We start from the raw sequence: 6,000 nt of genomic DNA on the forward strand, positions 1-6,000 counted from the left end.
TTTTGTTGTGTTAAGTTATTCCATGGTAGTCTAGTAGTTTTTGCTTGGTCGTGGTGGGCTTTAATAGCTGTTTCTGTCCCTGGTACTGTAGTGGTTATTCGCGGGCTTGTACTGTTGGTTGCGGCTGGGTGCACATGCACAGTAGCGCTATTGTGGTCTCTTATGAAAAAAAACAAATGCCTTCTTGAGTGCAGCAGGTAAGTGCTGATGGTGGGGGTTGGGGATGGTAATGGTTGGTTTCTGTCCCCGGTGGCTGTGGTGTCTGTGTGGGGTTTGTCTGGATGGTTTTCCTTGGTGGTTAGTGTTGGCTTTTTAGGGTTTGAATGGATGGTTTCTGTTCCCTGGTGGTTAGTGGTGGCTTTGAGAGGTTGTGTGAATGGTATTGGTTCCCTGGGGTCTAGTGATGGCTTTGTGAGGTTTGTTTGCATGGTTCGGTTCCCTGGTGACTAATGGCAGCTTTATGAGGTTTGTGTGGATAGTTTCAGTTCCCTGGAGGTTATTGGCAGCTTTGAGAGGTTTTCAGATGGTTTTGTTGTTTTTTTTTTTCTCTACCTGGTGGCTAGTCGTGGCTTTAGGAGGTTTGCATGATGGTTTTTGTTGCTCTGGTGGCTAGTGGTATGTCCCCGTGTCTTGGGGGAGCATTCCATTCTCTTTTGGATGATTTCTTCCTGGTGCTTATTGGTTTCTGGGCTGCAGGTAAGCTGTGCAGCTTTCAGCACTTGAGCAGATAGTGTGCGCATGCTCAGTAGTGTCGGCAATCACGGACTGTCTTATTTATTATATAAAAAATAAGGAAAAGCAGCAGAAGAGCATGCATGTGAAATAGCTAGTCTGTATGGGCAGGCAGGGAGATCAGGCTAGGCTCTTTAGGTAAGTAGGATCTGGAGTGTGTTATAGTTAGTATTTAGTATATATATATAAAAAAATATATATATACATATATATATATATATATATATATATATATATATATATATATATATAGAGCCTGTATGTATTATGAATAACTAGGAGATTAGATGGCATAGTCTGGGGTGACTGGCATTAGGTGGTAGAAGTAACTAGCTGTTAGATGCACAGGATTGTGGTGACATGCAGAGGTTTATCCTTCATGTCCCAAGACAGTCACATTTCCCCCCCCCCTTGGCTGACTTACAGAAGGTAGGTAAGGGTATTAAGTAGTTGAGGGTAACGGTATAGGAGAGGTGATAGACATAAGGATTTTAGGAATAATGTGTGCTATTTGTCTGCAGGTACTGGTTGCTGCTAGCATGCTTTTCTTTTAAAGGTTGTTTTAACAACAAATTCTCTTTTGTTTCTTTAGGTTATCATGGCTGAAGGGTTGAGACAAAGGTGGGTCAGTATTGTTGCACAGGCTGAGGACCTCTTCAAGGACATTTCTACTGAAGTTCCATCAACTAGTGCTCAGGATCAGAAATCTCGGCGAAAGAGGCAGACAGTGGCTACAACCCGGGGGTCAAGGGAGAAGGAAGACAGACAGTCAGCATCGGAGGATGTGGCAACAGAGGTTGGGAAGCCGCTGCTGGCCCCTTCATCTTCTACAGGTAATTCTTTATCAGGTCTGACAGTTAGTGAGGATACAGCGGCAGCTACAGGAGGGGCATCAAGGTGCAGTGAGGGGATCCAAGGTGAGCTACCGGGTAGAGGTTTAGAGGTGTTGGCTGATTGTGAAGGGGTTTTTGATAATACTCTAGGTGTTGGCTGATTGTGAAGGGGTTTTTGATAATACTCTATCATTGCTTGATCCAGATGTGGGGTCTGACTTGGATGTTGTTGGGTCTGATTTTTGGGTATTGGTTGGTGACACAGGCCTTATGTCAGGAAGGGGTTCCCATTGTTTTGACTCCCCACATATCTTTGGTGGTGAAGGAGAAGATTTGGAAAGGGGAATTCATTGATATGTTTGAACTGCTTGATGTTGATGGGGTGCAATGGTTGACAGAGGCAGAGTCGGCTAATGGGAAGGACCTTTTGGCAGCATTGGCGGCCATATGTCGCAGTAGGGTAGGTAGGTTTAGGCCCAGGTCATGGGATAACTGGGTCCTTGGTTTTATATACTACATGGCGGTTTGGTTGGAGAGGGATATTTCACTGGCTCTTCCTCTTCTAGCCTATTTTGTGACTATCAGGGAAGCACAGAGGTTGTGGCCAGGCTATGCATGGTTTTGGTATGATCAGAAGTTTCATAAGTGGAAAGCAGTGGATAAATCCATGCGGTGGGAGGTTAGACACCCGGACATTTGGCTTTCTACCATGATGGACATGAGTGCAGGGACTAGTAGACTGGCTCAGCCATTGGAGGGGGGTGCTGGGATATGTTGGGCGTTTAATGCAGGGAAGTGTTCTTGGATAGGTTGTAAATTTTCCCATATTTGCTCTAGGTGTATGAGAGCTCATGCTGTTACATTATGTTGGGGGGCAAGGCCCTGCTGGGGGGAAGATGTCTTAGTCTGCGTGTCCTAGAGGTTGGGTTGGTTCTCACCTGGCATGGGTAGGTGGGCGAGGCCAGGGTACCTTTCGGGGGCAAAGGTGGGGTCCTTTTGTGGAGGTAGGGGGTGACTGGGGGACTCATTCCTGTAGTAAGGTCCAGATTTTGGAGTTGTTCCTGACCCATTATCCTCTGCCAAGTGTGGCAGGGGAATTGATTGAGGGTTTTTCAATTAAATCCATGTTGGTGGGGGATGGTATGGTGGGGAAAACTTGAAGTCTGTAAAGAGGAAGGAGGGTTTTTTGAAGGAGTTGATTGACAAGGAGTATCAGGCAGGGAGATAGTTGGGTCCATTTAGTTGTCCTCCATTTTCTAACTTTTAAGTGTCACAGTTAGGTTTGGTTCCTAAGAAAAAACAAGGTGAATTTCATTTGATTCATCGTTTCTCATACCCTGGGGGTAAGTTTGTGAATAACTTCATACCCAGTGCAGAATTTAAGGTCACGTATTCATCAGTGGATGATGTGGTCTGCATTATCAGTTTTGATGATCCATGGTTAGTTAAAAGTAGATATTGAGTCGGCTTTCCATTTGTTGCTGGTGTGGGAGGAGGATTGGCCTTTGTTGGGCATTGTGGTTAGGGAAAATATTTTATTTTGACACTGCTATGCCTATGGGGTGTGCAGTGGTGTGTTCCATGTTTGAAAAGTTTAGTTCAGCACTCCATTGGATTTGGCAGCAGAGGGTGGAGGATCATCAAGCAGTTCACTATTTAGATGACTTTTTTGTTGGTGTGTGATGGCCAGGATAAGGCCCAGTCAGCTTTGCTTGAGTTTGTGGGGATGTGTGAGTCCCTCAGAGTTCCTTTGGCTAAGCACAAGTTAGATGGCCCTGCGAAGGTGTTGGATTTTTTGGTCTTGACAGTAGATGTAGGACAAGGCCTATTTTGTTTACCTCTGGACAAGTTGGCTTGGCTGCCAGAGAAAATCTGTTGGGCAAAGTCTAAGGTTGGGATGTGAGAGGCTATGGAATTGTTGGGTTTCATGAATTTTGCTTGTAGGGCTGTGCATCTGGGGCACATATTTTGCTGGTCTGTATCATTTCTGTTGAAAGGATGGAGGAGTAAGCACCACAGAGTGCGGGTCACTAAGCTAGTGTGAGAGGATTTAGAGTTGTGGATGAAATTTTTATAACAGTTTAATGGGATTTCATTCTGGCAGTCAGATTGGGTAGAGGTTGCAGGCCAATGGTTTTCGGCCCCTTGGCTGGAGCATTGGTCAGAAGAGTGGTAATGGGATGTTGCCTTTTTGGAATTGATGCCTATTTGGGTGGCTTCGGTGGTTTGGCAGGATCTTTTAAAAGGTAGGAAGGTGTTTTTTTTTATTCAGACAATGCTGCAATGGTGAGGGTGTTGCAGGTTAAGATGGCTAAATCTGCTCATTTGTTCTCAGGAAACTGGTATTGCAGAGTTTGATGATTAACGTTTCCTTCACAGCATTGCATGTGCCTGGGGTTAAGAATGAGATAGCGGATAGCTTGTCTAATTTTCAGTTTTGCAGGTTCCGGCAGGTGGCCCCAACAGTGGCATTGCATCGGCAATTGTTAGGGAGGACATTTGGCAGATTGGTCCATAGTAATTGGTAGGTTGGTGCAGCAGTCATGGGCAGTGTCTATGAGAAGAGCTTACAGTAGGGCTTTATTTCATTTTGTCCAGTTCTTGAGGCAGTTACCAGATGAGGAGTGTCAGTGGTCAGAGGTTTTATTGTTGCGTTAATTGGCCATGTTGAAGGAACAGGGCAGGGTGGTTAAGACAGTGAGGGTGGTGTTGGCAGCTATTCCTACTTTTACTCATTTGGCCAGATTGCAGAATTGCAAACCCAACAAAACGAAAAAACAGTATACAAAAATCCAACAGCTGTATGCAGAAACAGAAGACTCCCAAACAACAAGCAGCTAAAATTGCGAGCTTTTAATGTGAGTGCTTTCGTAGAGGTCAATACCCCCACTTCTTCAGACAACTTGCAAACATCATTTCAAACCTAATATATATATAATTGACATCCTTAATAGTTTAATTATTTAACCAATTGGTAATTTACTGCTACTGAAAACTTAAAGTAAAAATCCAAAATAAAAACATGTTGGTGCACTACTATGTAAAATGATAGCCCAACATATGCATTATTTAAATAAATACCTTCCTTGAAAAACTTTTTTTCTATATAAATACATATATTGTATGTAAAAATAAATATATATATATATGTCATGTGAAAATAAAGCTAAAAATGTGAGCAACATTAAAAATAACTAATAACTGCCTATTAATATTTTTTGCACAATTTCCATATTGCAATAACTGTTTGGGAGTCTTCTGTTACTGCATATGCCTGTCAGATTGCAGAATTGGACTAGGTCCTGGGTGGTGAGTCAAGTATTAAAGGGTTGGGGAAGAGTTGAAGATGGGGTTGTAGATAGGAGATGGCCAGTGATGAAGGAGATCCTAAGCAGGCTGCTACAGGGTTTAGGTAAGGTGTGTGGATTCTTGGAGGAGTAGGTGATGTGGAGCATGGTCTGTGTCTGGATATATTGTGTGGCATTTAGAGTGTCCGAGTTATCATGTCCGTTACTATGGGAGGATGTGTTGATGTCGCCTGGGGAGGTGCACATTTGGCTGTGGTCTTCAAAGATGGATCATGAGGAATGTGGGGCCCTGATGGTATTGGAAGCGAATGAGGTAGGTTGGAGATGTCCTGTGGTGTGGGGGAAGAGATTGTGGGTGGTCCAGAGGGGTAGAGTGCAAGGTTTTTACTTCAGTAAGAGGTAAAGGCTTGACAGATGAGCAACTGAATTTGATTATGAGGAGGGCTCTTTGTAGTTTTGGTTTAGAAAGGGTAAGTTTTCTTCTCATTCTTTTAGGATGGCTAGGGCATCGGACTTAGAGAAGGAAGGAAGTTCTTTAGAAGTCATCAAGAGGGTGGGAAGGAGGTCTTCCAATGCCTTTTTATCTTAATATTAAGTAGGTTTGTGGTAGAATTTGTTTAGAAATTTTTTTTTTTTTTTTTTTTAGGTAACAGAAGGATCATCATTTTGGGGCATTCTTTTGGCTTTTGAGCAGCTAGGCGTGCAGCAATTAGATGCAACAGAAATCATTTGGGGCTGGACCATTTTGAATGGAAGGTCACCTGGCATAGTGCTAGAGGGCTGATATGGAGCAGGATATTGCAGGTATTTATTGGGTTACAGAGTCAATGGGGATTGTTGAAGTTGTTGTTGATTCATTTAGGAGGGAATTATTTAGGTAAGGTTCTGAAAAGCCAGTTGGTACATCTTATTTGTGAGGATGTGTTTGCACTGAGGAGGAGGGATCTGTCTTTGGTTTTGATAAGGTCTGAGATTATTCCCCGGTTGGTGTGGAGAGGTGTAAGGAATTTTGTGGCAGTGGAGAGGGTTGGGAGGTATGTTAATTTTACATTGGCGAAATGTTTGAAGGACATTGGGATGCAAACAATATGTCATGTGAAGTTTGAAAGCAGGGATCTTGTATGGTA

Source organism: Protopterus annectens, chromosome 17.part0 (genome assembly GCF_019279795.1).
Source record: "Protopterus annectens isolate FY-2018-M chromosome 17.part0, PAN1.0, whole genome shotgun sequence".
Classification (NCBI taxonomy): Eukaryota; Metazoa; Chordata; order Ceratodontiformes; family Protopteridae; genus Protopterus; species Protopterus annectens.